This window comes from Lytechinus pictus, chromosome 17 (assembly GCF_037042905.1).
Source record: "Lytechinus pictus isolate F3 Inbred chromosome 17, Lp3.0, whole genome shotgun sequence".
NCBI lineage: Eukaryota > Metazoa > Echinodermata > Echinoidea > Temnopleuroida > Toxopneustidae > Lytechinus > Lytechinus pictus.
Window position 1 is genome coordinate 8,685,979 of NC_087261.1, and position 11,898 is coordinate 8,697,876.

An 11,898-nucleotide genomic window follows, 5' to 3' on the forward strand; every position below is an offset into this window, starting at 1 on the left:
AAGATTTGTTTATTAAAGCGACCTTACATTGCCAAATCATGGGGAAATTGACTCAATCCGAAATTTGCAAAAGGCCAATTGACTTGCATGATATAATCCGTCCGTCATGAGAGCCCGTCGGACTGATGCGATAAAAGTTCGGACAGCACGAATTTGACCGAACTCGTGATCGTTATTTACTTCGGGTTGTCGCAGTTCTAGTTTCCAACAATTCCAATTCCTAGACTCTTAGCAGGTCTCTTGATTGCTAAACCAAAATAAATATCCTCTTTGAAGTTACATGTTTCAAAGTGAAAACACAGTTTACTTCTGGTTGGTTAGTCTACTATTGCTCTCCTGTATTAGACCTCCCAGACATGCCAGCGTCTATTACATAAACTGCTTGAGTGACCACCCCCCCCCCTTCTTTCAGTCCATTTCAGTCTGTGGTACTAAGATTTGTTTAACCCCTTGACTCCCCCCCCCCCCCCGATGTGGATTCTTCTGACAATTCAAAAACTAGGGAGAAAGAGAGAAGGGAGTGGAAATAATTAAGAGAGAGAGTACTATATGCAGAGACTCTAAAGGCAGATGGTGTAGTATTAATATTGACCATCTAGAATGTCAAGTAAACATTGTGTTTGCTTTTACATGTAGGTAGATGGCACACACTAGTTGAGCATGATTGAAAAACGAGGAACTCTACCCTCATGTGCTGCACTTAAGCTACATACATGTAGAATTTCCTGCCTGGCCTCTACTAATATGCATATATATGCATATATTACTAGGGAAAAACTTTTGAACCACAAGATTTCAGTATAATTTACATCCATTTATTTTTTATTAGATTATTCATTTATTTTTAATCCAATTTGTAATCCAATGATTTAGTCTATAACAACCCTTACTTATATTTTATTAATTGTAATATACAATTCCCTTATTCCTCTTTAACATTGATGTCACGTTGCTATTATTTGTAATGATCTTAAAGTTGAATTAAGAAGACGATTCCAAATATTGAGATATTTACATTAATAGCAACCTTACAACCCCCCAAACACTAATAGGTGATTCGACCCCCCATTTTCTTTTTTCAAAATAGTGAATTTGAACGATTTATCCCTACCCATTTTCCCTGAGTTCGCTCCAGCAATGCCTACCGAGACGGGTGTTCTTTTAGTGTGACGTCACCGGGGGGTATTCGGTCCCGGTGTAAGTAAACAAGGCAGTGCCGTTTTGTGTACTATGCACGTACTCCTTCATATGGAATAACTGCAGTTGAAGTTGTATCTGCGAGCCATAGAACTTGCAAAGAGGAAATGATTAAAATATTTGTGGCCGTACTATTATCCCAAATATGTGAATTCCCTCAGAATGATACCATAGACCCTAAAGGAATAATTTCAAGGTGAATAATATGAAATTTGATCGAGATCTTCTCACCAGTCGATAACGTAGCAGACGTGTTATTATGACATATTTATCCGCGTGTGACGCGGCTCTTGCAAAAAAACACAGTTGGTTGCGGAATTGCTTTGTGCCGACCGGCCGCCCGCTCCGGCGCAGCTAGCTGTCGAGCTACCGTACCGTTCTTGTTGTCTTCAACCATAGAGATGTATACTAATTACTATATATCTTTCTGTCTTCAACTCACTTCCGAATTGCGTTTGTATGTGTGACGGTGACCCCTAGCGTAATTAAATATAGAAAACAACTCAGAAGGCCGAGAAAGAATACTATACGTTTGATTGTTCTGTGGAATGAGCTATGAGTGGAAATGATCCAGAGGATATAAAAGTGGAGTCAAAGACAAAAGAAAAGAAGAAAAAACGCCAGGGGCCGGGGATCGCTGCACGGCCATGAACTAAGTCGACATACCAGACCATAACAGTACACTCAATGCCTGGGTGTTGTGTGTACTAGTATTATGCGTTCAGCGCGCGCTGAGCTAGCCGCCGGAATTACTTTCCAGCTACTCACTTGATTGAACATCGTGATAAAATAAATGAGAAATAGTGAAAATATCATTCAATAACTCACTGTTTGCTATCTTACATCATGATCAGAGCTGCCAACCTTGTGCAAGCAAAAAAAGGAATCATTATGGCCAAAAAAAGGAATTTCCAACAAAAAAAAGGAATGTGTTAAAACGAACCTTAAAACGACATGCGACAAACATCCAATGCAAAAAGTATGTATGCAGTGAACAATTTAAAAAAAGTTAATCTCTAGGCCTAGTCTGGGCTAAGTAACGGAGCGTTACAAATTGGACCCTTATTTTAATTAAGTCAGTAGCAGGGCTTGAATTAAGAATTGAGAGGGGCAAGGCCATTTTCAAATGGGCACTTTTAGCTTGGGGCAACCGGCAAAGTGGCCTTGGATGCCCCAAAATTTCAAGGGGTATCAAGGCCATTCTAAAGGACATGAAGGCCACTTTTATTCTAGTCAAATGGGCACCTAGGCAAATTTTTCTAAAAATGACAAGTAGGCCTTTCATTTTGTAGTGCAACCTACTCCGGCACTTATCAAAGTGAAGATCTGTCGAGAAAAAATTCTTTCAGGGGCACCAAAATCAGTTCTGGTGAACATTTTTAGGGCCCCATTTTTCTGGGGCTTCCTTTCCACTTCTAAAATAATTAATTGTTTTATGTTGAGTTTCCTGACAAAACTACCAAATTGTAGACTAAGAGAAATATAAAAAAAAAGTTGACATCAATTCAGACTTCTCTTCCCAAGTAACATTGTTTTTGCCAAACAGTACACTTTAAAATTAAAGTGTCATAAAATGGAAGTGTACATGTAACATTCCACAAATATAGAAAAATTATTCATAAATCAATCTAATCTAAAATTCAAATAGATCTATAGATAAGAAGTTGAAATCATTCCACAAAAGTCCCATCGTAAATCACTTCACGATGTGCACAGCTCAGCCTCAATCACACTGCACGCACACTCAATCATCCCCAGCAGTGACGGCACTATAGAGCAGACATCTAGGCCGCCAGAACCGGGGAAGAAATCTTCCCATTCCTGCTAAACTGAATGCTAAAGTGCCGACTTTTTTAATGAATTCCAAAGGCAGTAGGCCCGGGGGGGCCACTTACATTGACGAGTGGATACCATGCGCGACCAAAAAAACACGTAAAAAGGATGTCTTTTTCACGATAGGGCACGTTACGTACGTAACGTGATAAGGGTGTCAAAAACACAAAAAATAATGAAAAAGGGTATCTATTTCGCTAGGAAAATTACGTGTTTAGGGTCGAATTCGCGGGGATGATAAAACAAAATTAAAATGTTTTATAAAGGATGTCCTTTTTGCCCCAACACTTCGTGTTTAGAGTCCGATTTGCGCGAGGTGTAGAAGGTGGGGTCGTACTAAACCAAATAAGGTAAAGCCGACGACTGAAGGACCCGTAACAATAAATCATTCTTGTACTTGTTTAGGGGTTCATTTCAGGGAATATTTGCGAAGAGTATCGTTTTGACTGTTACCAATACTTGTTAAGGGTAGGGTTTCACACGCCAATACTTGTTAAGGGGCGCATTTTCAGAATATGGAAATTACGTGTTTAGGGTGCTTTTCGAGACCCCATGGTCGCGCATGGTATCCACTCGTGAATGGAAGTGGCCCCCCCGGGGCAGTAGGACATCTCTCTAGTATAAATCATGTGAAACTATCAATAAATGTTGAATATCACCCAGAATTATTACTTCAAGGGACAATGAAGAGCTTTCCAGGTCTTTTCAAAGCCGAATTCATCGTATTTGTTTTCGATTACAAGTTGATGAAAATTAACCAGACAGTACCGTTATCCGAAGGGAATTGATATTAATCAATTCAAGAAAATAGCCTCAAAATTTCATTTCTTTATCACAACAATTAATTTTAAAGTATATGAAAAATATCTTTTGATGATTCAATCTTTAATATATATGATGAGTATTTTTGTAAAATTTTGCAAATGGAATAATAATTTCCCTCAAACCTCCAAATCCCCCTCCATTACAAATGGACTCTTCTCTTACTACATTTGGGAATTACCCTACCCAATTCATCGTACTCCTAGCTCTGCGCTGCAAGAACAAACGTTGGCTCGATCACCTGAAGAGTGTTGGCCCGTGCGTAAAGACAACGTATTAGCAGTAACGTTAGATCTAAATTCTGAAATCTGATTTTCGGATCGTTTTTTTGTACATAAAACATCACTTTATAGGAAAGAAATTACATGCAAATTTAAGATAAAATATATAAAATTCAGAAATATCGTACCTTAGACCGCAGTTACTGTTATTTCCTTTCAAATGATGATCAAAACATAATCATCCTCGATCCTTTCGTTTGTCATCGTAAGTTGCCATCTTGGATGACGTCATCATCCTTACAGACGTATTTACCAGTCGCTATACATCGCGATTCGTACCATGCATGCCGCTCGCATATTCAACTAACATATATGTACGTGCACGCTATCAAATTATTAAAGTGCGTTGGAAAACTGGCCGGCGGGCGACTACGCACGCGCAAATACCAGGCTCATCTCGGGCTCAACCACTGAACTAGAAATACGTATTTCTAGTTCAGTGGGCTCAACACGCACTCCACATACATACAATTATGTACACACATTATCAAAATTGTCAAAAAACGTAATTTGAAAAGAAAAACCATAATGCCGTAATTTGAATGAAAAAACGTAATGATTACGGCAAAAACGTAATGGTTGGCAGCTCTGCATGATTGAAGAGTTCATGGTGGTTGTTCATACTGTTTTTTATACAGGGAAAGTAAAGATTTGTACATATCAGTCCTATTTGTTTGATTTGAGTTGCTTTGAAACAAAATTGTAAAATATCTTTCTCTCTCTGCATAGCATTTCTGTATGACATTCAGGCACCTCTTATACTAAATTCCCCCCGGTGACGTCACACTCCGAGTGACTTTTCTGTACACTCGTCTCTCGGGCTTTGACAGGTGGCTAATTTCATAGACTTTCAAAGCAAAATATCGAGAAGGCAGAGGATTATTGTGACATGCTATGTGTTTGAACAACTTATATATACTATATATTGTATGTAGAACCTATATTTATGGAAACTCACCCCCTTCTTAATTCAACTTTAACCCTTTGATATTTTATAGTTTTAGACATACATTTATAACTGATTGTCGTTGTTTCACTCGATTTTCTTTATTGCCATAATTATTTCATTACTATCATTTCAGTGGGGTTTTTTATCAGTGAATAAACTATACAATTAGTAATTCTATAATTAGTAACTGTTCCCTTTTGATAACTTTAATATTTCAGTTTGATTCATATTTCATTTAAGTAAAAATATTTGTTTATTTAATGTTACCAAGCATTGTAATCTTTGACTTAGATTTTGACTTTATATTCATGTATGATATGATGATTTATGTTGTTCTTTATGTTTTCATCAGGGGAGCGTTTCATCAACATTTTTGTCCGACAAGTTGTCAGATCTGACATCTTTCCTTGATTTTGATTGTTACTATGGTAACTGTTGGATAAAACGTCTGACAAGTCCTTTCATGAAACGCCCCCCTGGTCATTGATGAAAAACAGTTTTATGCTGATCTTTTGTACCTGAATAAATATGTTCTAATAAATAAATAAATCAATCAATCATTCTAAACGTGCAGCTCATTGACGCACGAGCGGTTAACCATAGAAATTTAGAATTCAGTGCTTTTTTACAAAACCTTTTACATGGACCTCTTCTTAAAATAAGCGGTACATAAAATAAATGAAGCTTGAAAATTGCATGAACTTTTATAAACCTTGGTTTGTAAACTGCTGGCAAATCCGCAAATGAATCAATTAGAAGAATAACATAGCAAAATCAATTGAAAACATAATGCCTAAATTCATGAAACTTTGCAATGAGGTTTACTGACTGATTCCCAAATATAACTGCACTGTGCACACTTCTTTTAAACATAGGTCCTTGATTATTTGAGAAAGGGAGGGGGGGGGGGGTTACAATAAAAAATGAGAGATTCACCATTTACTTATAATAAATGTAGCCTTATTAGATGTACATGTACTGTACATGAATAGTATTGAATGCATTTTATAGTCAAACTGTTTTTGTGGGGGAGGCCCCTCTAAGCTGGAGCAGGCTACATTGTAACTGTACAGGGACATGAAAAGAACCACACCTTCAATGCAAACATAACATGAGCACCTCTTTTGAATTCGCCTATTCAAAATTTCAAATATAAAGAAGTACTTCAGTAGCACCTCATAAATTCAGCCTTTATTCGAATATATGCAAGTGAAGTCTATTGTTAATACACAAGAATACAAAATTTGCTAATGAAATGGTGTATAGATCAATTTATCAAAAGTCATCTGAGATATTAAAAGAAAACTGCAAACATTATAAAACTAAGTTGCCAAAGTCATGCATGGAGACTAGTCAACGTGTGACATGTCCATGTGCTTACAAAATACACTGTAGCCTACACTGGAATGTCATGCTATTAGCAATGTGTTCTACAATGCAATTGGACAAACCTGGCTTTATGCCTTCTTCAAGCTAAAATACACTTTCTAAAATTATTAATTTGTACGAAATTTCAATGGATTTCTTTGAGAAAATCAGGTACCCCGGTAATAAGACCTCTCCGCAACAACACTTTTATAGAAAAACGCAAGGGTTCCATGTTGAGGTATTTCTGCCCAAGTCAACCTTCAATACATTGTAAGTTGAATAATCGCCTTAATTGAAGCAATTTTAGGCCGAATTATTATTAACATGACAATATATCTTATAATACCCCTTTCAATGCGCTTTTCCCCGGTGAAAAAGAAAGTGTCCAGTATGAAAGGTACACAGGAGAACTTCCCCAGCGAACTTCGCCGGCGAAGGTGGAGAACTTCCCCGGCAAAGTTTGCCGAGAAACGGCCAGTATGAAAGCTTACCAAAAAACTTCTCCTCTTTAATGACGTCAGAGGTAAAAATTTTTCTCCCCGAAATCCCCTGAACTGAGAATCCGCACGCAAGCTAGCTATTATTTCCGTGGTCAATGTGGAAGGCCACGCTTTATGAGCGATTCAATCATTCCAATACCCTCGAACATACAGTTTGTTCATTACAAAAGCGTTAATTTACATGCTGAAAATGCGCTTAAAATATCAAAATACTTTGATTCTTTTTATGTTTTGCTTCTAATATTTCTAAAATATGTTGTAATTTAGATTTTTTTTACACCTTTCTGTAATCGGTAAGGAGCAATGTTTACAATTTTCTTTTTGTTTGTTCTAATTCTGCATGAACATGCCGAGTGAGCTGATCAGCTGAGAAGTGTTTACCAACCGTCTCCAAAACTTCACTGATAAAATTAATTAGGTATCTGCAATTAATAAGGAAAGAGTACGATTAAAATTTATTTTTAAAAAAGTGCGCGCTTTCATTGTCACCGGGTCGGCACTTACTTCCGCCCGAGCAAATCACCCGTCGACTTTTGACGGGGATCGGGGAAGAGATGTCAGTGCCAAAGGGTACATTTTTTTCTTTGCCGGGGAAGTGAGGAATGTGTGCCGGAGAAGTTCGCCAGGGAAAAATGAAGAGGCCAGTTTGAAAGGGGTATACATGTTTAAGTCAAATTTTGACCAAGTCTACCAGATTTCACTGGTTCCAAGAGATGACTTTATAGGCAGAATTTATGTATTCACTATTTACCTGTAGATTGCTTATATGAGGGTACCAGTTAAAATTCAAAAGTATGGTAGGGGGTCCTAAAGCTGCGCGGGTCCTAAAGCTACGCACCACTCATCGCGCATGCAGTTTTTATGGCAAGCGCTCTCTGTGCGTGGAAATGTGATTGCAGAGTGATGAACGATTCCTATTCAATTTTTTCTACAGAGGCTGCAGTAAATCTTTAAATGCAGAGAAAACCAACAACTGTTTGGAACTTTGGAGTTATATTCGCTTTAATTTCATTTTATCCTATAATAATTTGATTTTTTTTAGAAATTGAGTCGCAGGAAATACTATTTTTTGCATGATAAATCGAGTGCGTAGCTTTAGGACCCCTTCTACATCGGGCGGCGAAATCAAGAGGTGTTCGGAAAACAGGGCGGGATTTTCGTATTAGTGAGTTTTGCGATATTTTCTTCTTGGTTAATGATCTTTAGAATGTTTGCCACAAATGAGAGAAATATAATTTGTTGAAATATTAAAATTGGGATAGTTTTTATTGTTTGAAAACAAAGTGCGTAGCTCTAGGTCCCCCCATCATACTACAGAACCTGTTCAGAACGGAAAATCAAACCATAGTATGGACACTAACTACACTGTGAACTTATTCAAGTTTGTATTCTCACATACAACAGTATCTTGACAAAAATCAAGAAGTCTGGCCAATTGTTCAGTGAATGAAAACTGACAATAGAAATTACAGTGAGCATATATTTTTCATAAGAATTTTGTATTCAGAATGGAATAGCAATACTGTACGGGCATGAAGGCCAGTATGCAGGAAAAAAAAACCCTACTGCCTATTAAAAGAAACATTGTAGTGAATTTTAATTTTCAAGTGCTCTTTAGAGAATTAGGGGGGCAAAATTGCCCAGAGCCGCAATGTATTTTTTTCTCTGCCAGTATGTATGTAGCTGAAATTGTGGTTAAATACCAGAAAATTCATACTTTACTGACTTTACTCAAATATTTACTTTTAATATTCAAATTACAAACTCTTTACCAGACAAGGCCAAATGTGGCCTGGAAAGAAAGCATTTTATGGGGGCAATAATTAATGAAAATTTAAAAGCAAAGTCATCTCAACAAAATGAAAATGGTTTTAAGGCTCAGTGGTGGTTCTATAGGGGGTAGGCAGGTTACCCCCCCCCCCAAAAAAAAAGCTGGGTAAAAAAGGGGTGAAAAAGGAGAGAAAAATATAGAAAAGCTACAATGAGGAAGAAAAGTGAATGAGATAAGGGGAGGGGAATGGAAAAACTTTTCAGGTCATTTAATAAAAATACCGGGGGGTAAGTATTTTTTCGTGCTTGGCTCATATTTAATTTGCTTTGAATTTTTTTTAATCTGATATGCCCTTCCAATATCATCTTTGTGCCTCTTTAATAGCTTTCTTTGCACATTGATCATATTTTGATAAATTTCTGCTCTTATGTTCTTTCTTATTACATTGCGAATTTCAGAGAATGAAAGGCAGGCTCCTTTTACACACACAGGTCCAGTTGAAAATGAAAATACCCTATCTTTCAGCATACTGACTTAAAATGTTTTAAGATAGATGATAATGACTGCTGATAAGATATAAAGGAGAGCAATTACCTTTTGTACTATTACTGAAGTTATCTATGATAACGGGAGTATATCCTTGATTGAGTAGATCAACCACTACATGACTCCCAACATATCCAGCTCCACCAGTAACTAACACAGCAGAGTTTGCCATTATGGTTCCTAGAAAGAGAAAAATATAATCAATTACTTTTATATTGATTTCAGTTTCATTTATACAGGGTAGCGTTGTCTGTGACAGAACTGCTTTCCACAACAGCCCTGCCCACATAACTCAAAATTATCATGCAATTATAAAATGAATAATATTTCAATTTATCAATAGCACACTCATACATATAATAACCTTATATGGAGTAATCCATAAGAATTTTTTTAAACCCAGATAATACATAAAGTCTGAGCAATGAATCAATTGGTTTCTGCAAAAAAAGAAACTGAAAGCAAAATGAAACATAAGAAAAAGAAAAGCAATTTTTGCACAGAAAAAGGAATATGAAGCTCTTCCTGAACCAAAAAAGAAAATTTAACTAACATATTTCTATTAAAAAGGGCATTAAAATGACTACATTTTTATTTTTTCTTCTTCTATTTTGAATTGTCTCATAGGAAAATTCATGATTTCCTTTATTTTGATTATTAAATCCTGATATAAGAGCATTTAATGAGCGACTGTTCCTTTGATTCACACTAAGGTTGTTCCACCAATGAATTCAAATGTCTCACTGGTTGCACAATTACATAAACCAGTTAGATACAATTTCCAAAAATCTCAAGAATATCTCAACAATTCATGGTTTAATCAATGGGGCTTCTGTCTTTCTCCTGAAAAATAAATACTGCTATAGATGGTTTTATTTAATACCAAATTAGCCCACCAAATAACTGTCCTGAAATAAAAACGATTAAAATCAATTTTAAGGCATTTCCAGCTATTTTTAGAAATATGTCAAGGTCAAATGATATGGATATGAGTTGAAACATTATTTGCAGCTTAAAGTAAACAAAAAATGGAACAAGATTTGCAATTGTCAGCCAAAGTCTCCAATTATATTTAAATGTCATACAATTGAAAAAGGATGCAAACACATAATTGTTATGGAAACTCAACTGATTTATTGTTATTTCATGATTTTCAGCTGTACATGTATTTTCAAGGTCATTGTCAGGAATGACAAGTTATTTAATCAGAGATCCTCCAAGGCTCCAAGTGCTCACTACAGACTTCTTATACTGCAATTTTCATTTTTTTTTGTTGATTTGTCATCGCTTTGAATATTTTCCAAACAGTATTATCGTCAGCAAAAATAATATAAAAAGTATGTTTTTTAACTCAAGTTATTTATTGGTGTCTCTATTTTATCAAACAATCATGGGAATTGCGCATAACGTTACAATGAATCAAGAAATACCGACAAGCTGAATTAAGGTTGTGAATTGTATTAGTGCCACCAACGACCTTTCTTTTATTTTTACGTGGAAGAGACATGCGAAGCCACTTTCCAGGCCGAGGTAAGCGATTTTGCTCTTTTTTATGTCCTTTTTATATTAAAAATGTTAAAAAATGAAAATGGAACGCTTTTCAACAGAAAAAGCCCTGGTGAGTAGCGGAATGAGTTTCGGCTAACACTAACAACATAATTCGCGTTATCTACATGTATCATTTTTATCATGGTTATGAAGCAATGTTAACCGACAACTCTAAAATACATTAGTCTACCGGTACGTAAACGCGTCGTTGGTAGTGCGAGCAGGGTGACCAGACGTCCCGTATTTCCCGGGATCGTCCCGTATTTTGCCCCTTTGTCCCGGCGTCCCGACAAACCGTTCCCGGGACGCCTATTTGTCCCGTATTTCAAAATATTGAACAAAATGTAGTTAATACATTTAAAAGTGACAAATTTTTATCAAATAACCAACAGATGACGAAGCAGAGACATCAATAAAATCGATAACTGTCAACTTTTGCAAGTTCTGCGGTGATTTTCTTGCTAACCCACATTGCAAACGAAACTGGCCTCCTGTGTGTGGCAAGCTACTAGCCCCGGCTAATACTATAGCTATAGCCTATAGGCATGTAGGTTTGGAGCAGATTGTCAGTGGTGCAAACAATGCAATGACATGATAAACAGTTTTTCCACCAAAATAATCAGCCGGAAATTTTTATATTATGGATTCTCAGATTGCTGATTTGGAGATGTACGTAATCAGAGGAACAAGTTATTGAGTTTTCATAACTAGATCTAGTTGTTTCAGCTTTCGTTTTGAGTACGTCTTGTTGTGTATGAGGCCGCGATGTTTCATCTAATTTTTAATTTTGACAATGTTTCACCTTGAAATGTTATCGATTTCTAAAACATTTTAGTTTGTTGAAATTTTAAAAATATAATAAAAATAACACAAATATCATTATGATTTTTGTTAGATGATTGGATTGTTTTTGTTTGCTTGAAGTTTGTACTTTTTCCTCTTTCTTTTCTATCCTTCTTTCTTCATCCTTCTATCCTTCCTGCTTGCCCTTTTTGTTCCATCTATCTTTATTTCCAATCTTTCTTTCCAGATCCTTTCTCTCTCTGTTAATTTTTCTTTCTTTCCTTCTTTCTCTTACTTGCC